Source organism: Ochotona curzoniae, unplaced genomic scaffold, assembly GCF_017591425.1.
Source record: "Ochotona curzoniae isolate NIBS_2020 unplaced genomic scaffold, NIBS_Ocur_1.0 patch361, whole genome shotgun sequence".
NCBI lineage: Eukaryota > Metazoa > Chordata > Mammalia > Lagomorpha > Ochotonidae > Ochotona > Ochotona curzoniae.
The window spans coordinates 728,924-754,412 of NW_024466930.1; the positions used below are offsets into that span (position 1 = coordinate 728,924).

The 25,489-nt window shown below is 43.1% G+C and overlaps 5 non-coding genes and 2 pseudogenes across 5 annotated transcripts; 5 read left to right on the forward strand and 2 right to left on the reverse strand.

The window, feature by feature from the left end:
• Positions 1-4,682: 4,682 nt before the first annotated feature.
• TRNAA-UGC lies at positions 4,683-4,754 on the reverse strand. The gene has a single exon. It is a non-coding gene; the product is annotated as a tRNA-Ala (tRNA).
• A 1,897-nt stretch (positions 4,755-6,651) lies between these two features.
• Positions 6,652-6,724, forward strand: TRNAF-GAA. Its single transcript has one exon. It is a non-coding gene; the product is annotated as a tRNA-Phe (tRNA).
• A 2,377-nt stretch (positions 6,725-9,101) lies between these two features.
• Positions 9,102-9,175, forward strand: TRNAT-AGU. Its single transcript has one exon. It is a non-coding gene; the product is annotated as a tRNA-Thr (tRNA).
• A 5,244-nt stretch (positions 9,176-14,419) lies between these two features.
• Positions 14,420-14,731, reverse strand: LOC121167365 (annotated as a pseudogene).
• Positions 14,732-14,954: 223 nt separating this feature from the next.
• TRNAA-AGC lies at positions 14,955-15,026 on the forward strand. The gene has a single exon. It is a non-coding gene; the product is annotated as a tRNA-Ala (tRNA).
• A 4,746-nt stretch (positions 15,027-19,772) lies between these two features.
• LOC121167368 lies at positions 19,773-20,561 on the forward strand (annotated as a pseudogene).
• A 3,374-nt stretch (positions 20,562-23,935) lies between these two features.
• On the forward strand, positions 23,936-24,007 carry TRNAA-CGC. Its single transcript has one exon. It is a non-coding gene; the product is annotated as a tRNA-Ala (tRNA).
• Positions 24,008-25,489: the final 1,482 nt, after the last annotated feature.

The following is a 25,489-nucleotide window of genomic DNA, read 5'->3' on the forward strand; positions in this document are numbered from 1 at the left end:
ATTTTTCCGGTTGGAGGAATCCTGCTAGAGTAAATCGCATCATTGAAGCAGTGCGTACTATCCTTCACCAGGACACGATTCCAGGAAACTTTTCCGCTCCTGTCGGCCAGCTCAGAGCTCCCTTACAAGCAGACGGCAGCTGCTTGCCTGGCCCGAGCCGAAACACGGGCTTTCACCAATACCCAGGCGAGGTGCTCCGCAGGCTCCAGGCAGCCGCCAACTTCCGTCGAACTAAACTGGACAATTGCACTTCACCCACGTGGTGCCGGGTGTTCTGCCAACATTTACTTCCAAGCAGACACTCCCAGTCCTCCTCCCCTCGAGTTCTGAGATTGTCCTCAGTTCGCTGCACGCCGCCATCTCTAAGTCCCCCGCCCCAGGACTATACAAACAACTAATTTCAGAACAAATGCAAACACACTCTTAAAAAACCCCACTGTCCCTAAACAACTGACCTTATGCTAGACCGGGAGAAGGGAGAGGGCAGGCGCCACCGCAGGGCGGCCACGCAGGTCGGGGAAGGAGCGAAGCTCTACCACAATGGAGCTGTCGGCTCCACACAAGGAGAGATGGCTGAGAGGATGAAAAAGGCCACATTGTCCCTGGAGTCTTTTCAGAGTGTCGTCCACGAACGCCAAGCGCAAAGAGGGCCTGCAGAGCAGGACGCAGGCGGAGCAGCGGGGATGCGGTGGGATGTGGCCAAGCTCTCCGCTCCGGCCTCAGTTCTGCACGTTTTGTGGGAATGGCCCCTCGCCTCCAACATGCGTGTCTCGCTGCTTAGAGTGCTTCGGGTGACCCTGCCAGAGGCATGCAAGTGCTCCCTCGAGATTTGCACCAAACGGCTTAGCATTTGGAATACAGATGTTTGCTGGTGATGGAAAGAAACCTTGAAAGCTCTCAGAAATGGTTATTGGAGAAAGTGGATTCGGAAGGGTGTGTGTGTGTGTGTGTGTGTGTGTGTGTGTGTGTGTGTGTGTGTGTGTGTGAAACTAGAAGTCTTAGCAAAAACTGCGGATCTTTTAAATCGTTTCAAGAGATTTCTGATTTTAGTGTAGAACTCTTCAAACCCAGCCTTGGCTGTGGATCTCTCGCTTTCCTACCCAGCCATTCTCTTTCCGTGAATCAGTCAACTATAACGGGCAACCCAGAGCCTGTACCGCTCTCCTATTCCTTTGTGTTTGGGGGTGCTCATAACCGTAAGATCAGTAGATGCCAGCAACATAAAACTGAAGTAGCTCAGTTTTAAAGTCAATCTCTTGGTGATGGATTTACCTCGGGGGGCGGGGGGGGTGAGCAGGGGAATGAATGATTAAAAGGGGTTTTTAAAGCAGGAAACTTGAGTATTTTATCGAGATGCAGTGCTGTTGGGGCAAAAAGGAATGAAAGTTCAAGATGACCTGTAGTCTCCCGCGTACTTAGGCTACATGAGTGTTCTACACGACCACGTAGACTCCATGCTTCAGTGAATCTACCACTGATGGTTGTCCTGATGCGTGCGTATTCCAGTTGGGAGGACCAAGTCTACCAGCTTCACTATTTTGTTGCTCTGCTATGGGCAAGATAACCACGTGCTAGATGGAAGGCTACTGCTTCCCTTTCCCCTCTGTTACTTCAGGTGAATCTACCCTTGAGGAGATAACCAGAGCATAGTTGCATCTCACCACCAGGGAGAGGCTTGGCTTGGCATGTGTTTAGTCTCCAAGTACCTTTCATTTCCATTCACCTTTATCTGCGAAACTGTCAGCAAGACACAGAAGATAGTGCAAGAACCATCTGTGACCACATATCAAACATCTCAAAATCAGATCATAAAAACAACCAAACATGAGCACATACACTTCATTTACTTATATTCCTTGAGTCAAAAAGTTGGGCATGGTCTGGCTTGGCATCTCTCCAGCTTCCCGGACACCTGCCGGGATCGCCTGCTGCTTTGCCCTTAGTTCATGGCTGGGTTGGGCTCAATAATCCTACATGGCTTCAATCATGTGTCTGCCGTATCAGTGCCACCTGCTGTAGTTTTCTTCTAGTCGTTCTCTGTCTGTGCCCCAACTTGAATTCCCTCATAGCATGTTGACCTGAATATTCAGACTTGCTGTATGGCAGTTTCCAAAAGGGCTATTCCTGCAGAACTAGAAACTGCAAATGTATTTGGCCATTGATGAATGTAAATGACATCAAAATCATAGGCCTTCAAAGGAGAACCCCTTCTACTATTCGCACAACTGGATTAGGAATGAAACAGGGAGAAAAAAAAGGTGACCATGAAGCAACATTGAACTCTCAATATTTTTGTTGGTGATCAGTTGACTTACCCATCAAGTCATGGAGCTAATTTATGCCCAACGTGGCGACTGCCAATATTAAAATGAAAACCATATAGTAAGGTCAGAAACTTTCAGTTCATTTCTTTAAAGATATCACCTGCTCAAAAGACCAGTCCTAAGTGGATTAGCATTCTGTAACACTTGTAAGGAGATATGATACTTTCTGAAATGCCTTTTACTTAAAATTGAAGAATGGCAACATGAAAAATAAAAGTGACTGAGGTGTGCAATGGGACTTCTGTGCAAGTTATATTCCTAGTGACCGCACTGGAGACAAGCTTCCCGAGCTAAAAGCAAAACTCAGCAATGAAGTTTGGATTGGTCACAGTGGAAAATGCCAGTGAAGAGTCAGAACGGGTGATGTAATTAGATACTTGAATTGGAAGGAATGAGAAGGTGTTTGCTCCAAGATGGAGAGAAACTATTTCTTTTTAAAACAGGAAATTTTCTTTTGACACATAATCTTGAATTGTTTGCTAGTAAGTCTTCTGATACAATTATTTTATCCCACAGGTTTGAACACTTTATATTTAACGGGAAGACTGAACCATCCAGTGTTTGTCACCGTGGGAGTATTTTTAAAAAATTTTTTCTTTTTAATATTGCTTACATAGTTGAGAGGGACACATGCCTACGTGAACCCCTCTGGTTAGGGTACAGAGGGTCAGGTGTGGAGCAAGGTGGGTGGCACAAATGTTTCAGTTTTTTCTCCTGTGACCACACAGGAGGGGATTCTCATTATTCTCAAGCTACATCAGCACCTGGGGATGGGAGATGGTCTGTTGTTGACATCTTAAAGACCCCAATGTGGGGAAGAGTGTTCTGAGAAGTTGCTGGTTTATTGCTCCGGGGTTGAGGAAATCTTTTCAAGGCCTATTGGTTGACAAAGTTGATCTTAGTGCATCCACAGACCCAGGAACATGCTGCAATGCTCGGCCAGGATAGTTATCCAAACTGCTCTGCTCTCCATGCTCTGACAAGGCAGTCAGCATCCCCTTCTGGCCTGGATACGTAGGATATCAAGTCCCCCTTGTGCATCTGGATATGCTGCCCACTGCACAGGCATTAGCAACTGAGGAGACCCAGTCCCGATACAGACACTCCAAGAGTGGACCACTCATCCATCCTGCGATTTTCCCTGTGGCCAGGGTGTGAGTCCAGAGGTTCAGTTGGGGAATGAAACCTTGCCTGGTGATCTCAGATTTGACGTTTGTATGTGCTAGCCAGTGCAGGTTCAAGTTTGTTTCGTCAGCTACATTTGCTAAAGCACATACTGGTCAGTTCCTCCTCAGTTCCATATTTCACAAGAACAAAATGGTGCTGGGGTCCAGCTCAGCCAACCTGCCTCAGACTCACTCTTCAAGCATACCATGGCCTAATCTGGGTGATTCCCAGGCACCAGGCTTGCCCCTAGCCTCAGTTTTTGAAGGAGTCAGCCTATACTGTAACCTAGCCCAGCAGGCCCACATCCCATTCTGCTCTTGTGTACACCCATGGGTGCTGCGGCTTAGCTCAGCCTGACCTGCTTGTAGACCCAGCCCTCAAAATGCCGACATGTGCTGCTGCCTTGTCAAGCCTGACCTGCCCCCGGCTCTGGTTCTTGTGCTCACCAGTGAGAGGCATAGCCTAGCTGTGGAGTGCCCACAGCTCCCCTGCCAGCTTTGTTTCCAGTCCTGGAGCTTGTGCTTGCCAGGGGGTACGGCGGTCTAGCCTGATATTGATTTCATCAAAGCCAAGACTTCTTTATTTGAAGCTTTCTGAAAAATAGTGCTGTTTATCTTTGGGAGTGAGCATCACTTTGCCTCCAAGAATACCGCCAGATGATGGTGGGACTTCTATTACTCTTCCTTGCCTTTCCAGGCTCATACTAAAGAAAGAAGAATTCTTGCGCAGATTCATGTTTTATTCCAGGTATACGGCAATATTTCATATATAGTTGCGTGTCCAAAGCATTTAATTTTCAGCCTGCATTATTTTTTCAGGAATGGTTGGAATCCTTATACATAGCACCTTCCTTTTTTCCACTGCTACTCTTTAGATTAGCACTTACAGCTAAAGAAGTTGCACGTGGATCTGCAATTTTTTGTCCATCTTCATTTTAGCATCTTATGTAATAGTGTAGAAAGGCTGTCCAGACAAAGAAGCTCATTATGGCTGTGCAAGTGAAAAAGTTCATTAATTTGCTAGCGATCATGTGCTAAATAAGCATCTAATTTCCTTTTGTTTTGATTCTCATTTCTTCCTCTTGTTATGATGGCAATCATTTTAATTTTTTTTTGTAAGTTGGGAGGAAAGTATAAATAAATTTAGGAGAGTAAAAACATGTGTATGATACAAAATGAGTTGTGGAAAAACTGGAGGTGCTGGGTATCGAACCCAGGGCCTTATACATGCAAAGCATACGCTCTACCACTGAGCTACACCCCCACCATACTGACAGAGTATTTGGTGATATAATAGAAAATATGAGATCCTCTCTAGAATCAAAAACAGCAATAAAAATGAACATTCTGGTTACTCCAGGTATAGTTTAAGAACATTCTAACATTATGTCTTCATCTTCTTTTCCAGAATCTGCTATTTTTAAACATGTATTTTCTCTATGTGTTGTACATCGCTGTTACTGGTACTTGCAGCAATTATCTTTCTAGCAAATTAAAATAACACTCCAAACTCTCCCTCTTCTTATGCATGTTATATCATTATACCATCCTGTACTTTTTCATTTCATTCTGGTAGATCTACTCTTCCTTGTATAGAAAGTCAGGCTGAATGTTTTTCTTCAGCATTTAAAGATATTTTTATGATGTCTTGCTTAATAATTTCTCACAGCTTGGAGTGAAATAAGGGCGAAGCACTTTTAAAATATATATTTATATGCTTTAAAGGACAGCAAAAGGCCTAATCTTTATAAAAAGGAAGTTAACCCTCTTTGAATCTGTCTTCAAACATCTCATATCATCTTTTTTCTTCTATTTACTTATTTATCTCTTGAAAAAAAATTGATGGCGGTTTTTTGTCATTTAAAAACGTGGACATTTAAACACACCTTTTTTATTTAGAAAAATGTAATCTGGTGGGAAGGAGTGAGAGATGAATCTTTTTTTAAAAAAAAAGATTTATTTTTTTAAATATTTATTTATTTTTATTGGAAAGGCAAGTTTACAGAGAAAAGGAGAAAGAGAGGGAAAGATCTTCCATCCGCCTGTTCACTCCTCAAGCGGCCTCAATGGTCAGAGCTGAACCCATCTAAACTCAGGAGACAGGAGTTTCTTCCGGGTCTCCCACGCAGGTGCAGGGTCCCAAGGCTTTGGGCCGACCTCCCAGGGCGCAAGCAGGGAGCTGGATGGGAAGCGGGGCAGCTGGGAAAGAACCGGTGTGCAAGGGCCGTCATCGCACCAGACCTGGAGATGATTCTAAGAATTTCCTAGTTTCATAAACTACTCATGAAAAATAACAACAAAACAAAAAATCAATTCAGTTGTAAAATGGTAAAAATGTGAAATATTTTCCTGAGAAAATCATTTCCCAAACTTTTTTTTATCTCCAGAAAATAATAATAATGAAGTTATAGAGTCTTATATTTTTATAAATTGAATCTCTTTGATGATCTGACCCCATAAAGATTAGAAAACTCAAGAATTTTCTGGAGACAAAGAGGAGTTTAATTTCTAAGACTTTAGAGTGCTATTATTGTACTCCTAACAACATTTTGGTTTTTTGCAAACTGGAGACACTTACCAGTCACTAATAATGAATTTCCATGACCACGCTTGGCGGTAGAACACGTCCTCCAAAGGTTGGTTGGCTTTTCATTGTGGGGGTCTTTGTTATTCACCAACCCTCTTCCCTGCTTCTTACAGGTTTTCTCTGATGGTGTCGCTCCATTTGTATTCCACTGACTTCAGCACTAGCCAGAAGCAAAATGGACGGGGGACCTTCTTACTCCAAATTACCAGCAGAAAGAAGCCGGATGCCACGTGAACAGAAATTAGCCTTGGTTACAAATTCTCAGTAACTTTGAAGAATGTGAAAGATAGTGAAGAGCAAAGTAGGGAGTCCTAAGCATGCTGCCCTCGGAGCTGTGCCTGGGTCCATAGACGAAGTGTAGGAGAACAGTTCAGCCAAGATTTGAATTCCCACCCTCCCTTTTGTCTTCCTCCGCCGGGGGTTGGAATCAACCAGCGTCCGCGGAAAGCAACAGATATTAAGTCTTTGCAAACTAACAACTTTATCCTACAGAAACAACACTTTGGGGTTTTGAAGCTACAAAATTCAAAATAAATCACTGAAAAATAAAGGTTAGAGAATCACCACGCAGGAAGCCGGAATAGCTCAGTTGGGAGAGCGTTAGACTGAAGATCTAAAGGTCCCTGGTTCAATCCCGGGTTCCGGCATGAAGACATACCTTTTTTGCCCAGTCTGAACTTTGGTGACAATTCAGGTTAGACAACTGAACTTTAGGAACCAAGTCTAATCCTACACTGCCCACATAATTTTCAGTAAAAGACTATAGCTTCAGTACATAGTAGATTTATACTTCAATAAGTTGTATTGCATTCTTAATCTGACAGAGTTGGAAACCAAAGGCCAATGTTTGACATGATATATGTGCTAATAAAAAAAAAATGTACTAAAGTATGAGGCATCACAAAAGTGGCCCCTTTTGAGAGGCACCGCAGCATGAGGGTTGAGGGGAAGAACGCCCTATGACAAGGGGGTCACAGCGCGCCTGACAGCATCCTTGCACAACATGTGAATGGCTGCGTGCAAATCAAGCTCTAGATATGGGCACAAACATGGAAGTTCGCAAGAGTCACAAAATGTTAAACTTCATTTCTCTCTCTCTCTTTTTAAAATGTAATATCCTGTGTTTGCTTCCACAGCTGGCATACTGACACTGGGATGGTGTAAGAGGTTGGTCCCCGTGCCATTTCCAGGCTGACACACAAATAAGGAGAGTGCTCTGCATACAGGTGTGCATTTATCTGTCACTATTCCAAAGGGTAATTGTATCTTACAGACGATAGGCACCAACCTGGGGTAGACCCTACTGCCAAAGCCCAGATGGTCCTGGAGGAGGCACAGTTTCAGTAACTCCTCCCCAGAACAGAAGTGAAAGGTCAAGAATGCAGGATCTTCAGCCTCTGCATCTCACACTAGAACTTGCAAGCTTACTCACTAAGGTCCGCAGATGAGCCTCCCCAGGGCACACACACGTCAGGAATTCCGTTGGTAACTTGTCCCAACTGGTGAAGAACCTTCACGTTTTCCTGATTGCAGGGGAAACGCTCTTTTGTTTTTAAGGAGATAAGATATAATCACTACTGCTCAAGAATGAATTGTCCACAGTCCAGACCACTGAGTAAACTTTGCTTTCTAGGATGTGCAATTCCGAATGAGGGGAAGACAAGCACCATTTCAACTGTAGCTTTGACAGAGAAGAGAAATTCTGTGGATATTCCAAGGAAGTTTCAGAATCATAACAGCATGTCAAGAAACTCAGAATTCCAGAGTTGCAAGCTCATTCTGTTGTTTCCATCAAGCTTACATTCAGGAGGACTTCGTCTCCCAATCCTGACTGCGCCCCCTCAGTCTTCACTGTGGGTTCAGGGACCCGTTTCTGCACAGCTCAAGAGACGTCACCCCCTCAGGGAGCGGACTGCTTATTACACACTTCAGTGAGATCGACTGGTAGACATCTTTGTCATAGTCAACCCAAATTCTCCTTTATTTATTTATTTGTTTGTTTGTTTAAAAAACTACCTCTAGTCGCAATTCCCCAAGCACACCACTCGCCCAAGAACAGAACACCACACGGGAGATGGCGCTCTTTGTAGACACCCTGCCAGGCACCACCGTCCACAGAAGGCGAGTTAGTCTTTCCCGGCAGACGTTCTAAGCTCGTTCTTCCTGCCCCCTTTTGAACGAACAGGTTAACAATCCTATGGCCAATCTCTCTTCACCATCAAAGTTAGTCTTGAGTTTATCCGTGCGACCCTAGGTGCCTCCCTCATGTTGTGTCTGTAGCTACACTAGGACATAGTGGAGGTAGCTACAATAATGACTTGTGATTAACTTTAGGCCAACTGACCTTCAGACTTGCAGCTGATTCTGTTTTTTTGTTGTTTTTTGTTTTCTTCCAATGTAGCGCATCCTTCTGTCCACTCTTGTATAATCAAGACAATCAAGCTCTCCTCCTATGTTTCCTTTTAAAGCCTTGAAAACCAGTGAGTGCTCAAGTAAATAGCTTTGTAAAACTTCATCACAAGCTCTCCACCTCTCCGTTGACTATGGCATGATCACAAAGATGCTCTCAGACCGGGGAGTGTCTTGGGAGAAAGCAGTCTGATGGGAAGGTGGGGTAGGTGCGCGGAGGCGCAGGGTGGAGGCGCCGGACCCCTCGGGGTGAAGCCCGGGGCTCGCGTCCCCCAGCACGGCCCCCGCGGGAGACCCCTAGTTCTCCAGTCCCGCCCCCTGGAGAGAGTTGTGCTTTTGGAAGGACCGCGGCCGGTGGCCCGGGGTCTCCATAGGGAAGCTGCGTAGCCCCCTTTGCGTGTTTGCCTCTGGCTCGGGAACCAGTCTGGATGCCCATGGCAAAGTCAGGCAGATCGCGAAGAACGGTGCCTCAGTGCTTCTGGTAACGCTCTTCCGCAGCGTTCGGTCGCCTTCCAGCGCAGTGGAAGTCCCAAGGGGGAAATAAAGCCAAAAACAGAACAGTTAAATGCATTAAAAGTACTTTCTAATAAGAAGAAAGTAGACTGGTAAATTGAGGGCCCCGTGGCTTAGTTGGTTAAAGCGCCTGTCTAGTAGACAGGAGATCCTGGGTTCGAATCCCAGCGGGGCCTTTCTGTCTTTGCATTCTATGATTCCTTTGTGTGGTCTATTTTCTGCCTCTGGACACTTCCCTTACTTTCCATCTCTTGTCCTTGAACCTTGGTAACAAAACCAGAATTGATGCATTCCCTCAGGATACAAGGAAGATAGTATGATGGTTTTGAAAGCACATTTTCCACTGAGTTTTTCCTGTAGTATGGCGTCAAATATTCCAATCTTCACATATCACATCACAGCCAATCAATGTATTTTGAAAATCATTCACTCATGTTCATTGATTCAAAAGGCAGAGAGAAGACAGAAAAGTCTTTCATTTATATGGTCCCAAGAGCCAGGCGCTGGGAGCTCCATTCTGGTCTCACGTGAGTGACAGATCACCTGAGTCATTGCTTGCTGCCTCCCAGAGTACACATTAGCAAAAGTCTGCACTGGTTGTACATTCAGGACTGGAATTCGGCACTTTGATTTGGGGTGTGGGTACAGTAAATTGTGTTGTACTCACCGTACCAACTCCTGCACCAAAAAGAGCTTCTTCATAAAAATGCTTTAAATGAAAATGAGACGATGATCAAGGATATTTCCAACCTGCTCATCCTTTGTCGGTGTAAGGAAACTGTTCACTATGCAAGCTAATTACACAGTTGTTTATTGCAGGAATCAATGCTAACGTAAAGTGATGGAAGGACAGCTTCATGAATAACCTGCATGTACAATTACAGGTGAGGATACCTGCATGTACAATTACAGGTGTCTAACTAGTTGAGAAAAAAAAAAAAACAATAATTTGCTACAGCCCAAAATCTGCTAAGACCTATTATAATTAGTTATGGTAAAATTATGACTGGGACAGAAAAAGCCTTAATTTAACAATTTGTTAAATTTTTATTTTGAATTTTTGAATTTTATGGTACAATTTCATATAGACTGGGATTCCCTCCCCCAAAATCCTACCCCCCAACAGATTTTTCCCCATGATTAGTCCTGCATATGGAGTTATAATTCCATCAGTCTTTAATTTAACAGTTTGATCCAGTGAAAACATAAGCCCATAGTTACGCTGCTTTGTGGAAAATATTTGAGTGGGTTATGTGTAATTAAAAAGTAATATCAGCAGTGAATTTGGTTCATTGCGGTGGACCTAACCATCATCAGTCCTACAAACTATCATTAGGAACTAGAGACTGAAGGCCGTCACTTGCCTCCTCACGTGGAAGTTCAGTGACTTGGCAAAAAGTTATGCTTTTGGGAATCAGTGCTGAGGCTGGACATTTTTGAATGGGAGGAATTGTTTTCAACAAATGCCATCAGTTAGAAACCAGCTTGTGTTTCAGATAGGATAATGTTTTTCAGTGAATTGAATCCAAAATTACAGAATAAAACTTACCTTAGTAACTTACCTTATGGTAAAGTCATTTTGGTCAAATAAGTCAGGATAAGAATCACAGTCCTTATTTGAAGGGTAGAAGAGATGTAAGGTTCCTAAACACTTAAGTATTTAGCAGTGGCCTCTTTATGTCACTTAACTTGGCTTCCTCAAAGCAACAAAGTACTTGCAGCAAACACTGAAGTTAATTCACACCAAGCCAATCCTCTGTTTGAGATAACTCTTTGGCTAAACAGACACAGCCTTCTATTTCCCGGAAATGTCTCACTTTGCTTTCTAGTCTCCCTCTAAAATATTTCCTCCTGTTTAAGTTTGAATACAAAATGTATTTTATATCGGCAACTGGACTGCACGGTCAAATTTACGCTGATTCATCAAGGTTATTATCTTTATTAGGTTCCCAGGGGAGGTGGGTACAAAGCTACTGTCTGAAATCAATGCAAGTGAGATGTCTGGGTCCTCTTTTCATGCTTCTATTGAAGCTCAGAACTCCTGCTCCCATCCTCTCCTTTTTTCCAACCTTTTTGAGAGGTGATACTCTTCAATCATATCCAGAGTCTGAGTTCAGGACAAAGAGAAGAAGAAAAAAGTGTCCCTGCACTGTTTTGGCTTAATTCACTTTGGGAATCCTGAAAGGACAATAGGTCTCTGTGACGAATGAGACTCTGCTACTCTCTCAGCCCACACTGGCCCTGTGCGACACCTGCTCCTGCACATGCTTGGAAAGGGCAATGCAACAGGAAAGTGGCTTGCTGCTTTGGTGGTGGCGCTCTCTCCCACTCTGGTCATCGTGGCCAGCATCCTGGGACTGTGACCCTGGGAACCTGGTTACGGCACCTGTCCTGTCCTTCATACCCCAGCAGGGTTCCAGAAACATTTGAATAGTATTTTCTATTTGTTGGCATATTTCCAATATTTCAAAGATGCTATGTACAAACATCTTTAGGAGTATGCTTGGCTTTGTTATTTCCGAACTCTTAGGTTACTTTGTATCTCCCAAGTACATCAACAAAGGCTAACTTAATGCTGGGTGGAAGGGCACTACTGCTAGGATGCACACCTTGCACCCTCATCCCAAGGCAGCTCCCAAGACGCCCAAAGGACACTTCCATTTTTGCACCTGAGAGCACTCCAAGGTGCGGGAAGCCATGCAGTTGGGACAGATGGAGCGAGGGTGTGACTAGCACTGCTCCTCAGTTAGCAAGGCTACAAGGAGTTTCTGGCTGCATGGCAAGGCCCGGCAGAATGTCTCTAATCACCTCATTGCTGCCTCACCCCATTGTATGGACACTCGATCACCTCTTTGATATTTCATAGAATTCTCCTGAGGGTGTTGTTGCTGCTGTTTTTCTGTAAATGTAGAATGATTCCTGTAACTGGTTTAACACCTCAAACTGATCAATCATGTTATGGTAAAAGGGTCTTTAGCAACTTAAGGCAATGGCACACAGCTAAAAGCATACAACAGTACAATTGAGCCTACATTATCCCCAAACATCCTATTATGCGCCCACCTTTGCTGGAGCTTGCTGTAATATAAATAATGTTTTCCTTAAGAAATGGCTTGATAATATCTTGGAACAGATGGTAGGAAAATGATTTGAAGCTTCTGCCTTATATTGGTACTTATATTTAGGGAAAGAAAGCAGTTTATAAAGATAAAAAGAAGTTTCTTGTAGAGGCCTTCTGTTTGTAGAAAGGCTGAGTGGCCCTGATCCTTTTCACTGCCCTTTAACAAAATAACAAAATACAATTAAATCCACACTCGGTGAGAGTGATGGCAACTAATGCTTCATTGATTATAAGATTTAGTAAAGAATCTATGATATATGCCTTTATAAATTTCTCTCATTCATAGGCTTTCCTTTTAATCTTGTATTCTTGATATTTTAAGTAATATTAGTTTAGGTTTGATGAAAATTGATTTTGGATATAAGTAAACCATCTGTCACAAGTGCTGCCAACTGTGGAGTTTCTGGTTTTAGCCGGGTGACTGCAGGTTGAATAAGTAATTGCTTGCTGAAAATATTTTGTCTGAAGTAAAACAACAATAATGTTTTTTAGGATTGTTTTTGTAATCATTCTTTTATCGTGAAATGAAAATGAAACAGTTGGATTTTGTGCAAAAGCTTGTGATGATTTGTGTATAAATAAAGAAGGCAACTTTTCTGAGTGGTCCATTATGGGCATCATGCCTTAGTGGTGCACGTCTTTTCTTCTTATTGTCTTGCTGATCCATGCATCCTTTGCAAGCTCTCAGATCAGCTGGAGCTGGTCTCCGGCCCCAAGGTACGAAAATCTCTAATAATTTAAAAATATCTCTGGAGCACCATGTCTCGGTATAATTTTGTCCCCTGAAATCATGTTAATGCTTTGTGTAGTCAAATTTAAAAGTCAAATCGACACTGGTAGAAGGGGAGTTATTTAAATCTGAATACAAAAAGAAAAATATATGATCTCAAGTGAATGAAACTACATAGAAAAAAAAGAAGAGAGAACTAATGCAAATAGATGCTTTACACAACACTCTTGTTTTATGATTACATTCAAGACACAAAAAGACAGTAAGCAAATCCTGAATCTTACCTACTAAGTTATTTTTTGTAGTGCTCTGAGTATAGTAATTACTACTTTTTGGTGTGTTTTAAGGATTGAACCAGTGTATTCATATAGTTCTTGTTGGGCTCTCTGTTTTCCGTACTACTAGCAAAGCGAGCAGCCTTGGGCCATTTGTCTGCCGAAAGGGTACAGAAACTGCGACAGCTTGGGTACAATGAGAAGAGATGGCTTTTCCATCTTGCTTTTAAAGTGTAAATCCATGCTAAAAAGAATTGAGGATGCTGAGAAAACTTGCTGTCATGAGAAAGAGCTACAAAATCAGCCCAGAACATCTTCCTGTGCCAGATTGTACAAAAGTCCTCAGAAGACGGTGGGACATTTAAAAGGGCACAGAATCTACCAGGAAGATCTTGAGAACACTGTGCAACAAAACAAATATTGAACAATAGAAGAGTCTGTGGACTAAAATAAGTTGAATCTGTACTGACAAGAACGGAAAGAGCAAAATAAAAACAAGAGTTAGGGCACTGTTCCTTTACAATTGCATGTCAGTGCGTAAGCATGGAAGAAAAGACAGCATTTTCATAAAATATTGATTCAGGCACAATTCACCAATAAATGTCACTATTAGGGGCAGAAATTTGATGAAAAATGAAGACATTAATGTATTCTCAAAGTGTTTCGTTAGAAACACGTTTTCCTTATTGAAATGGTAACTTGAGGAGGAAGAAACACAGTGGAGAATACCTTAGCCCAAATGCTGAAGTTGACATGGTCACAGTGGGGATACTGACATCACACAGCCCCGGGCGAGAAGCTCGCGGCATCACCGCTACAGCGCTCTGACCCTAACCAAAAACGATTCCACAATGTTCCTCCTCCGTCGTTTTACGTATGACCATCCCACTTTCCAAACATCATTCGTTGAAAAAACTTTAACATTTTTAGAGAGAAAAATAGGAAGACATTATTAAGACCTAGAACTAGGCAACGATTTCGTTGACTTCACACCAGAAGTTTGATGCATACACGGCAAGTCTGACTCCATTAAAACGACAAATCGGTGCTCTGTAAAGGACTTGCGCAGGATACAAATGCCAAGTTATTGAGTTAGAGAACAATGCGCGTCGGAAGTTTTACAATTTATGTATTTTTGCCTTCTTTTTTCCTCCAACGCTGTCTTCAGCATCAGGCTTGGGTTAACTGTGGCACACGTTTTATTTATGTATTTTGTAAAATTTTAAATAAATTTATTTGAAAGAAAAAAAAAACAAGCTCTTGCAGGTTTTATTAAAGAAAAAAATGCCAAGATTTACTTTTCACCAGTCTGTTCTGGAATGCTTCACCTGGATCGATGCTAGAAAGAGTGCACGTTCTGTAGTATTTTCTTCATGCTGTGCTCAATTCTGTATAATTGCCTCTGTAAGTGATGGACACCAGTTTGGGGCGATATGGCGTAATACTCCGTTTCAGATTTCCTCATGCCGGGCAGTTGTTGGTGCGGATGACCAGTGTTGTCTTGCACTGTCGGATCAGACACTGCTGGTAGCTCAGCTCTTGTCACCAGCTGCAGCCGCGAGCTGATGGATTCCAGCGACTTAATCGTCCTCTTGGAGGCCACCATCTTCTTGCCTGAAGTGCTGGACCGACTTTCAACCTCGCGCCTCCATCAAGACGATGTGGCACGCAAGTCGAACGAGGAGCGTGTTTGTGCACGCGCGCGGCGTCCGAGTCCCAGCAGCAGTTTTTTGGAAGCCGCAGAATGAAGAGTAACTTAAAACTTGGGAAAACCCTTATAGAACAAGAATAACCAGTTTCCCTGTTGCAAGAACGAGCCCTCAGCATTCGGGGGTGTAGCTCAGTGGTAGAGCGCGTGCTTAGCATGCACGAGGCCCTGGGTTCAATCCCCAGCACCTCCATGTTTAGGCAACAACCTTTTAGTCTCACCTACATTCGTGCACGGCATCTGTGTATGCCCTGTTTTAATCACATTGCTGTCTTGAAGCATTCAAAAACAGACAGGAACTTGTCAAAGTTAAAGGCAAAAACTGCTATACGGAAAGGCAAGACCCATCAAGCTTCACTGGTAATTCTTCTTTCCTCCACTTTTGCCTTCCAGCTCCTGTCAACAGACTAGACACGCTGAGGGATGAAGACGAAAGTCCTTTCCGTCTCCCTGCTCATTCTCATCCTTGCTCAGTCATCCACTTACACTTGGCGTGGGAAAGGTAACGTCATTCGCCGGACACGGAGAGCTGCGACGCCGGCTCTTAGTGGATGGATACACTGCCGAGAATTGACTTCTGTCATCGGCGGTTCAGTCTGTACCCTCAGAAATTCCTGGCTTTCTTGTAAAACACTTTTGGTCCTTCCACTTTTTCCCTCAGATTTGGCTTTTTGTTTGTTTTTGTTTTGTTATAAAATGTACCTATGATAACATTTGCTATGTTAGTTTCGAAATGCACGGTTGGGTAGTGTTAGGTACATCCATTCAGATGTGCTGAGACCACTACTACTGCCCAACTTCAACACTGTATTTTGCCAAACTGAAACTATACCCTTTAATTAATGATTCTCATTCTCACCTTTCCCCCAGCCAATAGCAAAGAGCATTTTGATTTGTTGACATTGTAACTAACGTACATTGTTCATGGAAGTGTCTTTGTGTACTGGGCTGCCTCACTTGGCAGAATCTCCCTTCAGTTTCTCCATGTTGTAGTGCATCGCACAATGTCCATCCCTTTTGTGAGGCTCAACAATGGTCCACTGTGTGGATATGTCACTTTCATCTGCCTGGGGTCACTCGAGTTGCCTCCATACTTTATTTATTGCAGATAATACTGCTGTGAACGCGGTGTACAGACAGGTCTTCAGACCATGCTTTCAATGTCTTTGTGTCCACATACCCAGATTTACTGGATCTAATGGTCATCATATATTTTTAATTTGGAGGGGAAACTCCAAGTACTACTCCCTTAGCAGTATGATTTTACATTCTTATTAATTATGCATTCAGATTCAGTTTTTTCCACATCCTTGCCAGTATTTACTATTTATAGTTTCCTAAAGTAGTAGCCATCCTGACGGTGTGAGGTGGCAACTCACTGTACATGTGATTTCTATTTCACATGTAGCACGTCTCTGTCACAGTTATATCATTAATATTGCATTAACTTGTATATCAACTTTGGAAAAAGGTCTATTCATGTCCTTTCCCTATATTTGAATTGCATTTTCTGTTTATCATTTAAAGGAACTCTTCATATATTCTACGTATTAAATTCTTATCAAATACCCAATTTACAAATATTTTTTAAACATTTCTTTATTTATTTGAAAGGCAGAGCCACAGAGATGAGAGACAGAGATCTTCCATCTGTCTGCTGCTTCACGCCCCAGATAACCAAAGTTTCTTCGAGGTCTCCCACACCCCTACAGGGTCCCAAGGACTTGAACTATCCATTACTTTTTTCCCAGGTCATAAGCAGGGAGCTGCATCTGAAGTGAAATTGCTGGGTTGTTGATGGAAGCTTAGCCTACTATGCCATGGCACCAGCCTCACAATTTGCAAATATTTTATCCCTTCTGTGGATTTCCTTTTTGTTCTGCTGATAGTGTGTTTTGGTGAATATACTTAAGTTTTTTCTTTGAAGTCTTTTACATCTAGTTTGTTATTGTTGTCTGTGCCTTTATCATCCTTTTCAAGAAGTCATGGCCAAATTCAAGTTTATGAAATTTTACTCCATGTTTCCTTCTAAGAGTTCTATAGTTTCACATCTTACATATAAGTCATGAATCCAATTTTCGTTAATTTTTGCGTATGACATCAGTAATGATTCAAGTTTTCTTCCACATGCAGTTATATAATTTTCGCACCATCATTCATTGAAAAGATTATCTTTGCCACATTAAATGGTCCTGGCACCATTGCCAAAAATTGCTTGATTGGCTCTGTAATGACTTATATTTGGACTGTGTTCTATTTCATTGGTTTTATGTCCATCTTAACAATGGTGCAATAATTTTTATTACTATAGCTTACTTGTAAGTTTTGAAATCAGAAGTGTGATTTTTCAGGCATTGCTCTTTTTCAGGATTTATTTTAGTTATCTGAGGTCCCTTGATATTCCATATTAACTTTAGGATAGACTTTTTAATTTCTGAAACACACACACACACCAAAATAGACATCCAGGTTTTGATAGGGACTGCATTAAAACTGTAGCATGCTCATGAGGTCGGACTGTTTGTGTAGTGATTGTTGGTACTGATGACATGGGAGCCAGATGATTATGTTGTGAGCCATGTATTACATGGAATTGGTTTTTAACCCACTATTTTGTATCACAGTGACAACCAACCCAATATATTCATCTTCATATGCTGTCACATGCTACTCACTTGTGACCCTGGTTAGCTCAGCTGGTACAGCCTTGCCTTTTTAATATGAGGGTTCAGGGTTCAAGTCCCTTTTCAGGCGATGGTTGTTTCATTATCGTTGCAGGTAGGTATTCCAACACCAAGCCCTCAACTTCTTCCCCTCTGGCCATCTGTATTTGACCAGACCATATAAGAAAACGATCATGACCAAAAGGCTAAATTTGGGTTTGGTGTTTTGGTTCAACTGATAATCCTTCAGGTCCAAGGGCCCAGTTCTAACATAGGCTCCGGTTTGCAAAGCTCCCCGGCTCCTGGTTTCTGATCAACTCCATTTCAACTGTTGTTGCCATTTTGGGGAGTGAACCAGCAGATGGAAGACCTTCTTGCTTCTCTCTGTAAATCTGCCTTTCCAATGGAAATAAACAAAAGGCTGAATCACAGATGTCTGGAACTGACTTTAATTTGGGGATGTAAGTTTAACAAAGCATGCCTCTCTTTCAAAGGGGATGCAGAGTCAAATCAGGAACCCATCTCTGTGTTAAGGTAAATTGAGTCCATAGCTACAGGAAATAGAAGGCTCTTGGCTTATTGGTGGATTCCTTTCTTTTTCGTTTTATAGGGCCAGAAGGGAGGAAGAGTTTGAATTTGAGCTTGATCTGGTGAAGGTGAAGAAGCTGCCATATGTTTTAGACTTTGATACTCACACCGTTGGTACTTCTGGTTCTGCAGGCACATGGAAATTGCCAGCTTTTCACATCATACTCACCATCTAAATTTCAGTTCCATACATCAACTTGTGTTCCTGGTGATGGTGCTTAGCATTCTCATAAACTTCCTCTTTTCCTTTCCCAGAATCCTTGGGGCAAACTTTCTCAGTGGCTTGATCTTTCACTGTGACATCCCTCCACTTTTCTTAAGGGTTTCTGGTGCAGTAGGAGCTGTGTTCTCTTTGTTACTCTCCATGGTTCTAGCCAGGAAAAGAGCTGAATTGGTTACCAATAACTATGTTAGGCCCTCCTTTTTATCTTCTTATGATTTTTGTCTTAAAGTCTATTTTGTCTAATATAAAGAACATCTGCTATTCTCACTTGCTTGTGGTTTCAGAGAACAGGACACTGTTCTCTGATTGCCGAGTCTTATTCCTTGCTATTTGCCCACAGCTGGGGGAGAGTAAGTGGAAGCAGACCCTTGGCTACCCAAGATGACGCTAAGTTGGTTGCCACAGCACAGCTACAGGGCTCTGTGCTGTGTTGCCTTAATGGCCATATGCCAGGGTCTTGAGAAGCTGCAACTGACAGAAGCTGAAACATTCATCCATCCTACACATCTCCACTTGAAGATGGGTGGGATTACAGGCCCTGTCTGCAAGTACTGGCTTAGGCAGGGATGCCTCTTGTGCTGGGTCTCACTGCAATGAGACTGGCACTGAGTTTCAAGCCAGTGTTTACCTTCCTGCCCTATCCCCCTGCAGTTGACATCTTACCTCTTGCTATCTGACAACAGGCAGTGGAGGCTTCCTAGGCGGACGCTAAGCTGAGTTACACCAAAGTCTCCCAGTCACAGAGCCCTGTACAGTGCATGCCAGTGGCACAAGCAGAAATGAGTCTGTCCTACCACGGTGTGAGTGCTTGCCTGATGCCAGAGCATAGCTGGGCATAGATGCCTTTATGATTAATTTGGTGTGCGGTGTCCCTGCAGAAGGCCTGACTCTGAGTGTCAATGTAAAGTCCCAATCTCATTTTCCCTACTTTCTCCCCAACACCTGCAGTCTTGCTCTGTTGGCTGTCTGAGTTGGTGGAGAGGCATGGCAGCTAGCTAAGGAGGGTCCAATCTCGGGCTGCAGGTACTAGCCAAGGGCAGAGGCCACAGAGCCCTATCCAACACCAGGTTTGATCATAGCAGGACTGGTACTGGGATTCAAGGCTAAGGCCTGCATGATATTCCATCTCCCTCCCCTAATAGAGGCACCTCTCTTCTTGCTGTACTGTTTGGAGCTGGTGAACAGGTGGTGGTGGTTTTTTCCTTCCTGCCTTCTTCAGTGCATCTTACCTTATTCTGCTATAACCAGGCACTGTCCTCTCTTTCCTGGTTTCCTTGGCGCTTGTGAAAGTGACGTGGTTTGTGAAGTTCAATTTGGCTGTTAAAATTGCTATCTCTGTGAGGAAGTGTTTGCCAGAGTATCTTCCTCAGTTACCATTTTGCTGCATCTCAAGGTTACTGGTTATTTTTAAACGAAATGATCCATAAGAAAACCTGAATGGAGAGGGTTGTAGAAATGGCTGGCAGTCGTTAGCATGGGAAAACTTACAGCCCCTCCTGTGGGTCTGAAATGCATCTGTGAGCATACATGCAGCCAAACAAGAGGAATCCAAAATGCATCTGGTGAGTCCAGAGCAGCTCCCTATATATGCTGCACCAGCTCGCCAATCTAAATATGTTGAAGAGCAGTCTGTTCATTTACAAATGGGCTTCACATCTATCCGTACTAGACCTGGTTGTTATATTGGCTGATGCAAGAATATTTAAGCCTTTGTGAAAATGGGATAAACGATACAGTGTGATTTAGAAAAGATGCATATGTGTATCTGAAGAATCCTCCTTCAGATTTTCTTCCAAAACCTGGAGTGATTACAGCTTCAGGATTGGTGGATGTGATTTCAGCAAGAAAAGGTTTATGAAAATCACTTATCCATTGGGATTGACCACTTAGGATCAACTGTGTGCTACCCAGTTCAATCAGTAATAATTGCAAAAGTAACTGGGGAAAAGGCATACTCTACAAGCCAATAGTTTTATGAAGCAGTTAAAACTTGGTGAACACAAACAGATACAAGAGTCACAGCCAGAACTTAAAAGCAAAGGCTAAACTAGCAAGGTTGGTCGAGATAGATGTACCTGGGAAAACAGCCCAATCCCTGAAACACTCAGAGCCTTTGTCAAGAAAACTCATTTCTGAAACAAAAACCAAATCAGAATTCATCTTAGGTGCTACACAGTTTATGCCTGACCCCAAGCTCCTGGACCACGGGCAGTCCCAACCAGAAGATGGAAAGATGTACAGCACTAGAAGCTGAAATAAACCACATAGAGAATGATCAGATGTGTGATATTACAAATAATGATAAAAATCATGGAATTGGTAATTGATGCATTCAGCAAAAGTTAAATCAAGTTATTCCCTGAGATCTTCAAATGCACAGTTTGACTAGTCACATAAGTAACTAAAACACAAACCATGAATGCAATGCAAATATCAAATGATTGGTGAGCAGACACCAGTGTTGGGTTGCATTGGAAAACTTTAAAAGGTGTTTACCATAAAAAGGTGTTATAGAGAAATAAGATCAAATGTAGATATGAATGCTAGCAAAACTAAAATCTGAAAAGGTGCACATGCGTTCATTTATCTACATATCTACTTTAGCTTTTCTAAGTTGGTGTCAGTTAAATTAGAGTGGTGTGTGGAGAGATGTGTTCTCACCTGTTTCGTTTTTTATTTCCCAGCACTGGAATAAAATAACAATATTTTGTGGCAAAAAACGCACCTAAATTAATGATCACCAAGCTGATTTTCTCTGTTGTATAGCATTCTCACTTAATAAAAAACAGCATCCCAGTTTTGTTTTGGTTTTTTTTGGAATGGGGAGTAGGGAGTGGGTAGTGGACTTTATCGATAGTTACATGACAAGGTAGCTCCCAAATCTCCTCCCCTTGTCCATTGGGCCTGAGATAGAAACTGTGAAGGGGGCAATTCTCATTGGGTTGGGGCCTGAGTAGGAGCAAGGACTCCCCAGTGGGACGACTAACTCCATCTGATACTGAAGGAAGAGTGCCTCAGCCACTGGGAGTCACGAGGGAGTTGTCATACTTCTCATGGTTCACGGCCATCACACACACACCCAGGGAGCATCAGCAGTGGGGCTGAGATGGTGACCTTCTTGGGTCCATCCTTCAAATGATCCGCAGCCTTCTCCACTGTGGTGAAGACATTAGTGTACTCCACCACATACTGGGCACATTGCCCCGTTTGATGTTGGTGGGATTTTGTTCCTGCAAGATGGTGATGGATTTCCCACTGATGACAGGCTTGCCATTCTTGACTTTGTGCTGTGGAATTTGCCCTGAGTGGAATCATACTGGAACATGTAGACCATGTATGTGAGTTCAATGTATGGATTACTGATGGCCACAATGTTCACTTTGCCAGAGTTGAAAGCAGCCCTGGTGACTGGGCGCTGGATGCAGCCAAATCCATTCACTCCGCTCTTCACTTTGTGTCTCAGGGAAGCACTGGCACTGCATGAGATGCCATGCCTGTCTGTCACACATGCAGGAGCAGAGAGCCAGCATACCTGTTTTTGCCAATCACTGGGAAACCTCAATTTTCTTTTCAGATGGTTCAATGATGTTAACATCCTGTACTCACCAAAGCGCCTTACAACTTGAAGCTTTTGTGTGGTCACCCGGTCTTCAGCAGTCACTTCAACCTACTTGCCTTTTGAAAAGTAATATCAAAGCGAGTTGATCTGTGTGGAAGAAACAGAGGGAGAAAATGGAAGTGAAATTGTTTCATTATGACCCATTATGACCCATTATGACCTGGGTCACAGCCTCATCTGCTGCAGTGCTGCGTTCCTTACCGCCCAGAAGTGAGCCCCTTAGCTCAGCGTCCTGTCTCTCTCCCACAGCTTAAGAAGATGTAGCTTTACAGCCTGAGGCAATGCTAGCAGACCCAGCACAGCACAACTGAAACTCATTTCCTTTTCCTTCTCCTCCATGATTGGGGCTGCACAGAGTTTGAGCCTTCCTGAGGTTGCCTTTCCCTTTTTTTTTAAACAATTTTATTTTTTAGAGCACTTTTAGGTTTAGAAGGAGAAGAATCTCTCATATACATTATTTCTCCACCCATGTGCAGCATCCTTGGCCATCTCCCACACCGAAGTGGTACCATTTATACCTATAAGTCTATCGTGGCACCTGTGTCGGCCAAAGTAGAGTTCACTTTCAATGGCACACTTCTGATGGGGTTTGACACGGGTATAATGACATCTATCCACCTTTGCGGTATTATCAGGACATTTTTCCTGCCCCGCAGCCCCTCTGTGTCCCATATATTTGTCCCTGCCTCCCCTATTACTCCTGCAGCCACTGATGTTTGTCTTCTAGATAATTTGTCCTTTCCTGCTGTCATGTAGTTGAATCACACCGCATGATTGGCTTTTTGGTTTAATTTTGATCACAGATCATGCCTGTAAGTTTCTTTATATCTGCATGCTTTGATAGTTCATTTCCTTTTAGAACTGAAGAATCATATTCCATTGCCCGAATGCACCGCGGTTTATCCATTTACCTACTGACATCTTGCTTCCAAGTTTGAGCAATTATGATTAAGCTGCTGTACACATGTGCATGCCAGGATGAATACCAGGAAAAATTACTGCTGCTTCTTATAGTAATGTTTTCTTTCGTCAAAGACTACCAGATTGTCTTCCAAGTGGTTGTGCTGTGTTGTGTTTTTACCAGCAACGAGTTTCTGCGGCACCCATGCTCATCAAGTTAGGATTCTGGATTGAGACCATTGGAATAGGATGCTACAGCATTCTGCTAATGTCGTCTCCTATTCTTAGGAGTGTGCCTTTGGCAGAGTTTTCAATTTTAACAAAGTCTAGCTTACTTCTTTCAAGGATATTTGGTGTTGTCATTTTTTACTTTTCAAGTATTGCTCTTCTCTGTTGTACAGCTTCAGAAGTAAGAGACAAAAGCTTTGTGCACTCGGCTGCAGAGAAGCCAGACCCTGGGCCCGAGAATCGCGTTTAGTGAAGTTCGTCCATCCCTGGGAAGGCAGGCTCTCCACGTTTACCACCCGGCGCCTCAGCCCAGTGTGTAGACGCAGACCCAGCAGGAGAGGAAAGAGAAGTTGTGTTAGGGTAAGGCGGAAATGAGCAAGTGCGCCTTCTCAAGCTGAAGTCTGCAGATAACTGCAGCGGTGTGGGATGGGTTAAATGGTCTCAGCCGGCCAAGCTGTTGCCTGTGGCGAAGATTAACGCAAGATGCTCACTCACTCGACTCCGCTCAGCTGGGAAGAGGCTGCTCCAGAGATGCTTTTGACCAGGAAATCTACTCAGCTGCAAACAATTTGTGGTGCCTTTTCCGTGAACTTGGGTCAGCAGAAAAACAATTTTCAAACCTGCGCTTCTTCTTAGCCCGTGGAAGTATCACTTGAACTAGAGCTGCTAAAACTGTGTTTTGCTCGACCAACGATCGGAGCTGCTGATACTCAGTGAGTCTGCGAAGGAAGTCCAGTGAACCTTGGCCGACTGAGCCTTAATATGGAATTCAGTCTCACAGTCTGCTACTCCACAGAGGACCACAGACAGCAAAATAACTGTACCAAACACTGCGAGCTTTAAGCAGCCCAGGAATTTTACTCAATTGCCCTAGTGTGTTGGGGGATGTAGCTCAGTGGTAGAGCGCATGCTTCGCATGTATGAGGCCCCGGGTTCGATCCCCGGCATCTCCACTCCTTTTTGCCACCTCCCCGCCCCCCGCCCTCCTTCAAGAACTATTGAGTAAAATATTTTGGTGTTTTACCAGTTCTTTTCATAATCATTTCCCTTAAAGCGGACCATTTCTTAGGCTCCATGTATATTTCTCTCAAAAGGAATGAAGAAGGAGTGAGCAACTGTTTTTAGTTTCTGAACCTTGATGTTTAAACGCAAAATTCTTTTCTTGGCAAAAATTGGATATGCAGTGAATAACATAGGAATACTGCTAGTTAGTAAATTGTGAAACTATTATACTTGGGAAATTTAACAAAAACTGTACTATTTGGAAAATCATACTGGCAAGCCGGACATGGCTCTTCCCTTCCAACATGGATGCAACATTTCTGTTTACGCCTTCACTTGTGTTTGTTGACTTCGTATTGAACTTGATTTTCTCATTGTTTTCCAAAATATTGATTCTTAAGCATTTACCTTAGGTTAGAAGGATAGACAAAAAGGAGAAAGAATGAGGACTCTCAACTGCACAGGTGGTGAGCACGGCTTTCCTACAGGATGGCTGTACACATTGGTGGCAGTTGGGGATCCTAGGGGGGAGAGTGTAAGATAGGGCTGAACCTTGTCTGAGTCCAGTAAGCAGCTAACTCAAAAGTGGTGGGATGTTTAAAGATCTGCTTTCACTCTCACTCCATCCATTTACATAAAGAAGCAGATATTGTATTATACATTATAAATTATTTTCTTTTTGTTTCTTATTCATATAGCAATTAAGGCATCTTATTGATTTGGAATTGAATTAGCTAGGAGACTTATTTCAAGATATTGAAAACATGTTACAAAACATTGGTTGTGAAGAGTTTAAGAGAGAAGAACACACAGAGAGGGTATGAACTCACAGCCAAAATGAATATTAAGGGAAGAGTTTGCTGTGGTAGCTAACTGGGTGCATACCTAGCTGAGAACCCAGCACTCCAGCAGGCTGGAATTTCAATAGCTCCAGTGGACTAGGGTTCTGGAGGGGAGCACAGTGGGCCAAGCTGACCCGATTTATACAAGCTTTTTGAGCGCCTTCTTCTCTGGGAGCTGATCAATTGGGAAAGAACAGGAGGTGGAGTGAGGGAGAATGCAGGGTTTGGGATTCAGCTGATCTGAAAAAGAAAGCATGCATCAGGGAGTTCCTGAGGGATTGAGTCTGCTTTCAGACAAGGAGCTAAAATGGCTCTGAGGTTTTTGTCCTTGCTCCCTCTGAGAGTGTGTTGGTTGCTAAGGTTAAGAACCAGGGCCAAATGATATCATGATTCATCCCACAGGACATGTTGTTCCCTAAACAAAGCTTGTTTTGTAAACTGAGGAAGAAGGACAGGTGAACACCCAGTGGTGGTTGCATCTGCCCCATTACATGCAGCATAAAAATCCTGACTTTATGAAACAGGACCTGGCTTTAGATGCATCATTTGCAAGCTTCAGCCACATCAGCCTTTCTTATAATTGTTGAAGCT